General features: G+C 41.6%; 1 protein-coding gene across 4 annotated transcripts in view; it reads right to left on the bottom strand.

The window, feature by feature from the left end:
- The window catches only part of LOC147998803 (IQ domain-containing protein M-like), a 208622-nt gene that overhangs the window by 82309 nt on the left and 112540 nt on the right, over window positions 1-13773 (bottom strand). The gene's annotated exons all lie outside the window — the stretch shown is intronic.

Below are 13773 nucleotides of genomic sequence, written 5' to 3'. Positions count from 1 at the left end.
CAAGCCGAGAGAGAAATTAGGGAAACGACACCCTTCATAATAGACCCAAATAATATAAAGTACCTCGGTGTGACTTTAACCAAGCAAGTAAAAGATCTGTACAATAAGAACTTCAAGACACTGAGGAAAGAAATTGAAGAAGACCTCAGAAGATGGAAAGATCTCCCATGCTCATGGATTGGCAGGATTAATATAGTAAAAATGGCCATTTTACCAAAAGCAATCTACAGATTCAATGCAATCCCCATCAAAATACCAATCCAATTCTTCAAAGAGTTAGACAGAACAATTTGCAAATTCATCTGGAATAACAAAAAACCCAGAATAGCTAAAGCTATCCTCAACAATAAAAGGACTTCAGGGGGAATCACTATCCCTGAACTCAAGCAGTATTACAGAGCAATAGTGATAAAAACTGCATGGTATTGGTACAGAGACAGACAGGTAGACCAATGGAATAGAATTGAAGACCCAGAAATGAACCCACACACCTATGGTCACTTGATTTTTGACAAAGGAGCCAAAACCATCCAATGGAAAAAAGATAGCATTTTCAGCAAATGGTGCTGGTTCAACTGGAGGGCAACATGTAGAAGAATGCAGATCGATCCATGCTTATCACCCTGTACAAAGCTTAAGTCCAAGTGGATCAAGGACCTCCACATCAAACCAGACACACTCAAACTAATAGAAGAAAAACTAGGGAAGCATCTGGAACACATGGGCACTGGAAAAAATTTCCTGAACAAAACACCAATGGCTTATGCTCTAAGATCAAGAATCGACAAATGGGATCTCATAAAACTGCAAAGCTTCTGTAAGGCAAAGGACACTGTGGTTAGGACAAAACGGCAACCAACAGATTGGGAAAAGATCTTTACCAATCCTACAACAGATAGAGGCCTTATATCCAAAATATACAAAGAACTCAAGAAGTTAGACCGCAGGGAAACAAATAACCCTATTAAAAAATGGGGTTCAGAGCTAAACAAAGAATTCACAGCTGAGGAATGCCGAATGGCTGAGAAACACCTAAAGAAATGTTCAACATCTTTAGTCATAAGGGAAATGCAAATCAAAACAACCCTGAGATTTCACCTCACACCAGTGAGAATGGCTAAGATCAAAAACTCAGGTGACAGCAGATGCTGGCGAGGATGTGGAGAAAGAGGAACACTCCTCCATTGTTGGTGGGATTGCAGACTGGTAAAACCATTCTGGAAATCAGTCTGGAGGTTCCTCAGAAAATTGGACATTGAACTGCCTGAGGATCCAGCTATACCTCTCTTGGGCATATACCCAAAAGATGCCTCAACATATAAAAGAGACACGTGCTCCACTATGTTCATCGCAGCCTTATTTATAATAGCCAGAAAATGGAAAGAACCCAGATGCCCTTCAACAGAGGAATGGATACAGAAAATGTGGTACATCTACACAATGGAATATTACTCAGCTATCAAAAACAACGAGTTTTTGAAATTCGTAGGCAAATGGTTGGAACTGGAAAATATCATCCTGAGTGAGCTAACCCAATCACAGAAAGACATACATGGTATGCACTCATTGATAAGTGGCTATTAGCCCAAATGCTTGAATTACCCTAGATCCCTCGAACAAACGAAACTCAAGACCGATGATCAAAATGTGAATGCTTCACTCCTTCTTTAAATGAGGAAAAAGAATACCCTTGGCAGGGAAGGGAGAGGCAAAGATTAAAACAGAGACAGAAGGAACACCCATTCAGAGCCTGCCCCACATGTGGCCCATACATATACAGCCACCCAATTAGACAAGATGGATGAAGCAAAGAAGTGCAGACCGACAGGAGCCGGATGTAGATCGCTCCTGAGAAACACAGCCAGAATACAGCAAATACAGAGGCGAATGCCAGCAGCAAACCACTGAACTGAGAATAGGTCCCCCGTTGAAGGAATCAGAGAAAGAACTGGAAGAGCTTGAAGGGGCTCAAGACCCCATATGTACAACAATGCCAAGCAACCAGAGCTTCCAGGGACTAAGCCACTACCTAAAGACTATACATGGACTGACCCTGGACTCTGATCCCATAGGTAGCAATGAATATCCTAGTAAGAGCACCAGTGGAAGGGGAAGCCCTGGGTCCTGCTAAGACTGAACCCCCAGTGAACTAGAGTGGTGGGGGGATGGCGGCAATGGGGGGAGGGTTGGGAGGGGAACACCCATAAGGAAGTGGAGGGGGGAGGGGGATGTTTGCCCGGAAACCGGGAAAGGGAATAACACTTGAAATGTATATAAGAAATACTCAAAAAAAAAAAAAAACACACAAAGAACGTTGAAGCTCTGCCTCATTAGGAAGCATGCCAAACTTATAAATAATGTTTCATTGAATCAACTTATTTATTTCATAGCTACCTTTTGAGTAAAGAGAAAGACCATAGGTTAAACACTGTTTTCTATATTTTAAAATAGTAGCAAACAAGACAGGGGTTGTAATCCCCAAATAAAGAATTTAAATACATAGATAATGAGCAAGAAAAATAGCAGATAATAAGTCATGGTTGAAATGCTAAAGACTGTATATTATATGTCAAGGGAGTATGTGCTGATATGAATACAAAAATCAATCTAGAAGCTCTCAATTAAATCAAAAAAATTGTACTTCCTGTATTAATTAGTTGTTTTTTGGCTGTGATCAAATAACTGACAAAAGCAAACTGTGGAATGAAGGCCTTGCTGTTGTTGTTGTTGTTAGTAGTAGTAGTAGTGGTAGTGGTAGTAGTGGTAGTAGTAGTAGTCATAGTAGTAGTGGTGGTGGTGATGGTGGTGGTAGTAGTAGTAGTGGTGGTGGTGGTGGTAGTAGTAGTAGTCATAGTAGTAGTGGTGGTAGTAATAGTAGTGGTAGTAGTAGTAGTGGTAGTGGTAGTGGTAGTGGTAGTGGTAGTGGTGGTAGTAGTAGTCATAGTAGTAGTAGTGGTGGTGGTAGTGGTGGTGGTAGTAGTAATAGTGGTGGTGGTGGTGGTAGTAGTAGTACTAGTAGTGGTGGTGGTGGTGGTAGTAGTAGTAATAGTGGTGGTGGTGGTGGTAGTAGTGGTGGTGGTGGTGGTAGTAGTGGTGGTGGTGGTGGTGGTAGTAGTGGTAGTAGTAGTCATAGTAGTAGTGGTGGTGGTGGTGGTAGTAGTAGTAGTGGTAGTAGTAATAGTGGTGGTGGTGGTGGTAGTAGGAGTAGTGGTAGTAGTAATAGTGGTGGTGGTGGTGGTAGTAGTAGTGGTGGTGGTGGTGGTAGTAGTAGTGGTGGTGGTGGTGGTAGTAGTAGTAGTAGTGGTGGTGGTAGTGGTGGTGGTGGTAGTGGTGGTGGTGGTAGTGGTGGTGGTAGTAGTAGTAGTATTAGTAGTAGTGGTAGTAGTCATAGTAGTGGTAGTAGTAGTAGTAGTAGTGGTAGTAGTGGTAGTAGTAGTAGTAGTATTTTTAAACTTCATTTCCAGGAGGAGGCTGATCACAATCTGTCTATAGTCATGAGCAGGGAGAGATGAATGCTAGTGCTCAGCTGGGTTTCTCCTTTTTATTCAGTCTAGGACTCAGCAGCCCATGAAATGGTAAAACCTACATACAGGGTGGCTTTTCTCACCTCATTACCAGAAATTTGCTTCTGTGGAAAATGTACGTCCTGTCAATTTGACAATATTAAGCTTTGCATGCCCAGTGGCACTCTATACCACAAGGTATAGATGATCACGATGTAGATAACTAGATAGAAAAATGAAAGGGTCCGCTCTGCACTATGGACCAGGGATGGGGAGGGTTAGTTGCCTGGACGACTTGAAGTTAGAAGAAGAAGAAGAAAGAAGAAGAAAGAAGAAGAAGAAAGAAGAAGAAAAGAAGAAGAAGAAGAAGAAGAAGAAGAAGAAGAAGAAGAAGAAGAAGAAGAAGAAGAAGAAGAAGAAGAAGAAGAAGGAAGAAGAAGAAGAAGAAGAGGAGGAGGAGGAGGAGGAGGAGGAGGAGGAGGAGGAGGAGGAGGAGGAGGAGGAGGAGGAGGAGGAGGAGGAATAAAGTTTTCTTGGCTAATATTAAAAGAAGTCAAAGCCGGCCCAGGAACGGCAGGACCCCTGCCAGAGACACCGCCGGACCCTGAAGGAAACAGACCGGATAAACAGTTCTCTGCACCCAAATCCCGTGGGAGGGAGAGCTAAACCTTCAGAGAGGCAGACAAGCCTGGGAAACCAGAAGAGACTGCTCCCTGCACACACATCTCGGACGCCAGAGGAAAAAGCCAAAGACCATCTGGAACCCTGGTGCACTGAAGCTCCCGGAAGGGGCGGCACAGGTCTTCCTGGTTGCTGCCGCTGCAGAGAGCCCCTGGGCAGCACCCCACGAGCGAACCTGAGCCTCGGGACCACAGGTAAGACCAAATTTTCTGCTGCAAGAAAGCTGCCTAGTGAACTCAAGACATAGGCCCACAGGAACAGCTGAAGACCTGTAGAGAGGAAAAACTACACGCCCGAAAGCAGAACACTCTGTCCCCATAACTGACTGAAAGAAAACAGGAAAACAGGTCTGAAGCACTCCTGACACACAGGCATATAGGACAGTCTAGCCACTGTCAGAAATAGCAGAACAAAGTAACACTAGAGATAATCTGATGGCGAGAGGCAAGCGCAGGAACCCAAGCAACAGAAACCAAGACTACATGCCATCATCGGAGCCCAATTCTCCCACCAAAACAAACATGGAATATCCAAACACACCAGAAAAGCAAGATCTAGTTTCAAAATCATATTTGATCATGATGCTGGAGGACTTCAAGAAAGACATGAACACACTTAGGGAAGCACAGAAAAACATTAATAAACAAGTAAAAGCGTACAGAGAGGAATCGCAAAAATCCCTGAAAGAATTCCAGGAAAACACAATCAAACAGTTGAAGGAATTAAAAATGGAAATAGAAGCAATCAAGAAAGAACACATGGAAACAACCCTGGATATAGAAAACCAAAAGAAGAGACAAGGAGCTGTAGATACAAACTTCACCAACAGAATACAAGAGATGGAAGAGAGAATCTCAGGAGCAGAAGATTCCATAGAAATCATTGACTCAACTGTCAAAGATAATGTAAAGCGGAAAAAGCTACTGGTCCAAAACATACAGGAAATCCAGGACTCAATGAGAAGATCAAACCTAAGGATAATAGGTATAGAAGAGAGTGAAGACTCCCAGCTCAAAGGACCAGTAAATATCTTCAACAAAATCATAGAAGAAAACTTCCCTAACCTAAAAAAAGAGATACCCATAGACATACAAGAAGCCTACAGAACTCCAAATAGATTGGACCAGAAAAGAAACACCTCCCGTCACATAATTGTCAAAACACCAAACGCACAAAATAAAGAAAGAATATTAAAAGCGGTAAGGGAAAAAGGTCAAGTAACATATAAAGGGAGACCTATCAGAATCACACCAGACTTCTCGCCAGAAACTATGAAGGCCAGAAGATCCTGGACTGATGTCATACAGACCCTAAGAGAACACAAATGCCAGCCCAGGTTACTGTATCCAGCAAAACTCTCAATTAACATTGATGGAGAAACCAAGATATTCCATGACAAAACCAAATTTACACAATATCTTTCTACAAACCCAGCACTACAAAGGATAATAAATGGTAAAGCCCAACATAAGGAGGCAAGCTATACCCTAGAAGAAGCAAGAAACTAATCGTCTTGGCAACAAAACAAAGAGAATGAAAGCACACAAACATAACCTCACATCCAAATATGAATATAACGGGAAGCAATAATCACTATTCCTTAATATCTCTCAATATCAATGGCCTCAACTCCCCAATAAAAAGACATAGATTAACAAACTGGTCACGCAACGAGGACCCTGCATTCTGATGCCTACAGGAAACACACCTCAGAGACAAAGACAGACACTACCTCAGAGTGAAAGGCTGGAAAACAACTTTCCAAGCAAATGGTCAGAAGAAGCAAGCTGGAGTAGCCATTCTAATATCAAATAAAATCAATTTCCAACTAAAAGTCATCAAAAAAGATAAGGAAGGACACTTCATATTCATCAAAGGAAAAATCCACCAAGATGAACTCTCAATCCTAAATATCTATGCCCCAAATACAAGGGCACCTACATACGTAAAAGAAACCTTACTAAAGCTCAAAACACACATTGCACCTCACACAATAATAGTGGGAGATTTCAACACCCCACTCTCATCAATGGACAGAAAATGGAAACAGAAATTAAACAGTGATGTAGACAGACTAAGAGAAGTCATGAGCCAAATGGACTTAACGGATATTTATAGAACATTCTATCCTAAAGCAAAAGGATATACCTTCTTCTCAGCTCCTCATGGTACTTTCTCCAAAATTGACCATATAATTGGTCAAAAAACGGGCCTCAACAGGTACAGAAAGATAGAAATAATCCCATGCGTGCTATCGGACCACCACGGCCTAAAACTGGTCTTCAATAACAATAAGGGAAGAATGCCCACATATACGTGGAAATTGAACAATGCTCTACTCAATGATAACCTGGTCAAGGAAGAAATAAAGAAAGAAATTAAAAACTTTTTAGAATTTAATGAAAATGAAGATACAACATACCCAAACTTATGGGACACAATGAAAGCTGTGCTAAGAGGAAAACTCATAGCGCTGAGTGCCTGCAGAAAGAAACAAGAAAGAGCATATGTCAGCAGCTTGACAGCACACCTAAAAGCTCTAGAACAAAAAGAAGCAAATACACCCAGGAGGAGTAGAAGGCAGGAAATAATCAAACTCAGAGCTGAAATCAACCAAGTAGAAACAAAAAGGACCATAGAAAGAATCAACAGAACTAAAAGTTGGTTCTTTGAGAAAATCAACAAGATAGATAAACCCTTAGCCAGACTAACGAGAGGACACAGAGAGTGTGTCCAAATTAACAAAGTCAGAAATGAAAAGGGAGACATAACTACAGATTCAGAGGAAATTCAAAAAATCATCAGATCTTACTATAAAAACCTATATTCAACAAAACTTGAAAATCTTCAGGAAATGGACAATTTCCTAGACAGATACCAGGTATCGAAGTTAAATCAGGAACAGATAAACCAGTTAAACAACCCCATAACTCCTAAGGAAATAGAAGCAGTCATTAAAGGTCTCCCAACCAAAAAGAGCCCAGGTCCCGACGGGTTTAGTGCAGAATTCTATCAAACCTTCATAGAAGACCTCATACCAATATTATCCAAACTATTCCACAAAATTGAAACAGATGGAGCCCTACCGAATTCCTTCTACGAAGCCACAATTACTCTTATACCTAAACCACACAAAGACACAACAAAGATAGAGAACTTCAGACCAATTTCCCTTATGAATATCGACGCAAAAATACTCAATAAAATTCTGGCAAACCGAATTCAAGAGCACATCAAAACAATCATCCACCATGATCAAGTAGGCTTCATCCCAGGCATGCAGGGATGGTTTAATATACGGAAAACCATCAACGTGATCCATTATATAAACAAACTGAAAGAACAGAACCACATGATCATTTCATTAGATGCTGAGAAAGCATTTGACAAAATTCAACACTCCTTCATGATAAAAGTCCTGGAAAGAATAGGAATTCAAGGCCCATACCTAAACATAGTAAAAGCCATATACAGCAAACCAGTTGCTAACATTAAACTAAATGGAGAGAAACTTGAAGCAATCCCACTAAAATCAGGGACTAGACAAGGCTGCCCACTCTCTCCCTACTTATTCAATATAGTTCTTGAAGTTCTAGCCAGAGCAATCAGACAACAAAAGGAGATCAAAGGGATACAGATCGGAAAAGAAGAGGTCAAAATATCACTATTTGCAGATGACATGATAGTATATTTAAGTGATCCCAAAAGTTCCGCCAGAGAACTACTAAAGCTGATAAACAACTTCAGCAAAGTGGCTGGGTATAAAATTAACTCAAATAAATCAGTTGCCTTCCTCTATCCAAAAGAGAAACAAGCCGAGAGAGAAATTAGGGAAACGACACCCTTCATAATAGACCCAAATAATATAAAGTACCTCGGTGTGACTTTAACCAAGCAAGTAAAAGATCTGTACAATAAGAACTTCAAGACACTGAGGAAAGAAATTGAAGAAGACCTCAGAAGATGGAAAGATCTCCCATGCTCATGGATTGGCAGGATTAATATAGTAAAAATGGCCATTTTACCAAAAGCAATCTACAGATTCAATGCAATCCCCATCAAAATACCAATCCAATTCTTCAAAGAGTTAGACAGAACAATTTGCAAATTCATCTGGAATAACAAAAAACCCAGGATAGCTAAAGCTATCCTCAACAATAAAAGGACTTCAGGGGGAATCACTATCCCTGAACTCAAGCAGTATTACAGAGCAATAGTGATAAAAACTGCATGGTATTGGTACAGAGACAGACAGATAGACCAATGGAATAGAATTGAAGACCCAGAAATGAACCCACACACCTATGGTCACTTGATTTTTGACAAAGGAGCCAAAACCATCCAATGGAAAAAAGATAGCATTTTCAGCAAATGGTGCTGGTTCAACTGGAGGTCAACATGTAGAAGAATGCAGATCGATCCATGCTTATCACCCTGTACAAAGCTTAAGTCTAAGTGGATCAAGGACCTCCACATCAAACCAGACACACTCAAACTAATAGAAGAAAAACTAGGGAAGCATCTGGAACACATGGGCACTGGAAAAAATTTCCTGAACAAAACACCAACGGCTTATGCTCTAAGATCAAGAATCGACAAATGGGATCTCATAAAACTGCAAAGCTTCTGTAAGGCAAAGGACACTGTGGTTAGGACAAAACGGCAACCAACAGATTGGGAAAAGATCTTTACCAATCCTACAACAGATAGAGGTCTTATATCCAAAATATACAAAGAATTCAAGAAGTTAGACCGCAGGGAAACAAATAACCCTATTAAAAAATGGGGTTCAGAGCTAAACAAAGAATTCACAGCTGAGGAATGCCGAATGGCTGAGAAACACCTAAAGAAATGTTCAACATCTTTAGTCATAAGGGAAATGCAAATCAAAACAACCCTGAGATTTCACCTCACACCAGTGCGAATGGCTAAGATCAAAAACTCAGGCGACAGCAGATGCTGGCGAGGATGTGGAGAAAGAGGAACACTCCTCCATTGTTGGTGGGATTGCAGACTGGTAAAACCATTCTGGAAATCAGTCTGGAGGTTCCTCAGAAAATTGGACATTGAACTGCCTGAGGATCCAGCTATACCTCTCTTGGGCATATACCCAAAAGATGCCTCAACATATAAAAGAGACACGTGCTCCACTATGTTCATCGCAGCCTTATTTATAATAGCCAGAAAATGGAAAGAACCCAGACGCCCTTCAACAGAGGAATGGATACAGAAAATGTGGTACATCTACACAATGGAATATTACTCAGCTATCAAAAACAACGAGTTTATGAAATTCGTAGGCAAATGGTTGGAACTGGAAAATATCATCCTGAGTGAGCTAACCCAATCACAGAAAGACATACATGGTATGCACTCATTGATAAGTGGCTATTAGCCCAAATGCTTGAATTACCCTAGATCCCTAGAACAAACGAAACTCAAGACGGATGATCAAAATGTGAATGCTTCACTCCTTCTTTAAATGAGGAAAAAGTATACCCTTGGCAGGGAAGGGAGAGGCAAAGATTAAAACAGAGACTGAAGGAACACCCATTCAGAGCCTGCCCCACATGTGGCCCATACATATACAGCCACCCAATTAGACAAGATGGATGAAGCAAAGAAGTGCAGACCGACAGGAGCCGGATGTAGATCGCTCCTGAGAGACACAGCCAGAATACAGCAAATATAGAGGCGAATGCCAGCAGCAAACCACTGATCTGAGAATAGGTCCCCTATTGAAGGAATCAGTGAAAGAACTGGAAGAGCTTGAAGGGGCTCGAGACCCGAAAAGTACAACAATGCCAAGCAACCAGAGCTTCCAGGGACTAAGCCACTACCTAAAGACTATACATGGACTGACCCTGGACTCTGACCCCATGGGTAGCAATGAATATCCTAGTAAGAGCGCCAGTGGAAGGGGAAGCCCTGGGTCCTGCTAAGACTGAACCCCCAGTGAACTAGTCTATGGGGGGAGGGCGGCAATGGGGGGAGGGTTGGGAGGGGAACACCCATAAGGAAGTGGAGGGGGGAGGGGGATGTTTGCCCGGAAACCGGGAAAGGGAATAACACTCGAAATGTATATAAGAAATACTCAAGTTAATAAAAAAAAAAAAAAAAGAAGTCAAAGCCACAGAACAACAGTGTACAATCAAAATTTGGAATTTATTAATTCCTAAAGAGTATGTAAAGAAGTACCATGTGACAATCTTTACAGACACCAGAGACTGGAGGTCCTATGTCCAAGTCAGTAAGTTCACAGTTCATGGCCTATCCAATGTAAGGCAGCATAAGACTATGAGAAATAGGGAAATGTGTCAAGTATAAAACATGGCAGATATTACAGAGGTCTGAATGAAAATAAGCGCAAAATCAAAGAAACCAACGAGAAACCTACTGTAATTCTTCACGTGAAAGCAGATGTAAATAAAATCTAAAGGAAAGGGCAGAGAAGAAGAGAATATAGAGAAAGATGTGAAACTCAAAGCAATTGGGTATGGCAACAAAAATGTCAAAATGCAGACACTTCTAAGCTGTGCCTGCACAGTGGATGTACTGCATATGCAATGCAGGAGCAGAGGTACCTGGGAAAGTAAGAAAATGAGTTCATTTTGGGTCACGTGAATTGTGACCTAAGGAAACGTCGAGTAATCAGTGCAGTAGCTGGGCCTGGGCTACAGAAACGTCTATGACGTAGCTTTACTGGATTAGGAAAGACTCCTGCCGGAAGTAGTTCAAGTAGGCAATAGGCTACCTAGAACTGACTATCAGGCTATCAGCTGTTTGACTCGACTTTGAGCAGTTGATTTTACTTACTGGAGCCTGTATTTCTTCAAGTATAAAATATACAGCGGCTACCTATATTAGTGATTAGAATTAGTGATGAATTCAGTATAAAGAGTTTATTTTTAATAAGACAGATTTCACATCAGAATGATCGAAGCAATGGATACACTTGCACTTACAAACAAGTAGATAGCTGTGTTCTTACAAATAAGTATTCTGGGGACCTAACAGGAAGGTCCCTCCAATGAGCTACTCTGAAAGAAAAATGTGTGCACATCTTTATAGTTTGCCAAGCTTTAATTCTCAAAGTGAGGATATTTCTCATGCCCTCATAGTTTTACCAGGACACATCCATTTGGCATTCTTTTGTATTTGGGCAGCCAAAAGGAATACTTGTGGTTTATTATGAAACCCAACATTGCTGTTTCTAAAATCTGCCAAGATAGATGTAGAAGGAAGAGTTACACACAGTTATTTCCAAAGGAAATGTTTAATGCACTTTGAGAGTACCCAGGAGCTTGGGAAGCAGAAAGCTTCTAATTATTCTAGCTAGAGAGTAAATCACAAGAAAAAAAAAAAAAAACAAACCAAAAAGACAGTTTCCTCTAGTCCCAGAATTGCTGAACTTTGGATAAAGATAGTACTTTGCTAAGTGACCAAATTCTCAGAAGGCAAAACTATTACCAGACTAAATTAAATTACTCATTTGGTTTTCTCAATCAAAATGTATAGATTTTTGTAGAGATAGAACATTTTTAGACAAATTACATAAATATTTCCAATAAAACTATTTGAATTCTATAATTAAGAATACATAAAAACTGAAGCGGCAGGTTCCCTGTGGTCCAGACACCACCTGCACCCAACAGCTCCCTGCACCCAAATCCCGTGGGAGGGAGAGCTAAACCTTCAGAGGGGCAGACACGCCTGGGAAGCCAGAGGAGACTACACTCTGCTCACATTTCTGACTCCAGAGGAAAACACCTAATGCCATCTGGGACCTGGGTGCATGGGGGCCCCCGGGAAAAGGCGGCACAGACCTTCCTGGTTGCTGCCCTCACGGAGAGCTCAAAAGCAGCCCCCCAGGAGCAACTTCAGCCATGGGACCACAGGTAAGACCAACTTTTCTGCTCTAAGCGACCCGCCTGGTGGACTCAGGACACAGGCCCACAGGAACAGCTGAAGACCAGTAGACAGGAAAGACTACCCGCCAGAAAGCAGAACACTCTGTTCCCATAACTGGCTGAAGGAAAACAGGAAATCAGGTCTACAGCACTCCTGACACACAGGCCTATAGGACGGTCTAGCCACTGTCAGAAATAGCAGAACAAGGTTACACCAGAGACAACCTGATGGCGAGAGGCAAGCGCAGGAACCCAAGCAAGAGAAACCAAGACTGCATGGCATCATTGGAGCCCAATTCTTCCACCAAAGCAAACACTGAATATCCAAACACACCAGAAAAGCAAGATCTAGATTTAAAATCACATTTGATCATGATGATGGAGGACTGCAAGAAAGACATAAAGAACTCCTGTAGAGAAACACAGGAAAACAGTAATAAACAAGTAGAAGCCTATAGAGAGGAATTACAAAAATCCCTGAAAGAATTCCAGGAAAACACAATCAAACAGTTGAAGGAATTAAAAATGGAAATAGAAGTAATAAAGAAAGCACAAAGGGAGAAAGAGACAAGGAGCCATAGATACAAGCATCACCAACAGAATGCAAGAGATAGAAGAGAGAATCTCAGGAGCAGAAGATTCCATAGAAATCATCGACACAACTGTCAAAGATAATGTAAAAAGGAAAAAGCTACTGGTCCAAAACATACAGGAAATCCTGGACTCAATGAGAAGATCAAACCTAAGGATAATAGGTATAGAAGAGAGTGAAGACTCCCAGCTTTAAAACAATGACTTTATGAAATTCGTAGGCAAATGGTTGGAACTGGAAAATATCATCCTGAGTGAGGTAACCCAATCACAGAAAAACACACATGGTATGCACTCATTGATAAGTGGATATTAGCCCAAATGCTTGAATTACCCTAGATGCCTAGAACAAACGAAACTCAAGACGGATGATCAAAATGTGAATGCTTCACTCCTTCTTTAAAAGAGGAACAAGAATACCCTTGGCAGGGAAGAGAGAGGCAAAGATTAAAACAGAGACAGAAGGAACACCAATTCAGAGCCTGCCCCACATGTGGCCCATACATATACAGCCACCCAATTAGACAAGATGGATGAAGCAAAGAAGTGCAGGCCAACAGGAACCGGATGTAGATCTCTCCTGAGAGACACAGCCAGAATACAGCAAATACAGAGGCGAATGCCAGCAGCAAACCACTGAACTGAGAACGGGACCCCCGTTGAAGGAATCAGAGAAAGAACTGGAAGAGCTTGAAGGAGCTCGAGACCCCATATGAACAACAATGCCAAGTAACCAGAGCTTCCAGGGACTAAGCCACTACCTAAAGACTATACATGGACTGACCCTGGGCTCCAACCTCATAGGTAGCAATGAATAGCCTAGTAAGGGCACCAGTGGAAGGGGAAGCCCTTGGTCCTGCCAAGACTGAACCCCCAGTGAATGTGATTGTTGGGGGGAGGGCGGTAATGGGGGGAGGATGGGGAGGAGAACACCCATAAAGAAGGGGAGGGAGAGGTTAGGGAGATGTTGGCCCGGAAACTGGGAAAGGTAATAACAATCGAAATGTAAATAAGAAATACCCAAGTTAATAAAGATGAAAAAAAAAAGAATACATAAGAAGCAAGATGGTAGCGCTTTGGCGGGCAGG

The sequence above is a fragment of the Rattus norvegicus genome, chromosome 19, assembly GCF_021556685.1.
Source record: "Rattus norvegicus strain SHRSP/BbbUtx chromosome 19, alternate assembly SHRSP_T2T, whole genome shotgun sequence".
NCBI classification, from domain to species: Eukaryota; Metazoa; Chordata; class Mammalia; order Rodentia; family Muridae; genus Rattus; species Rattus norvegicus.
This window is presented reverse-complemented; position numbering and strand designations above follow the sequence as displayed.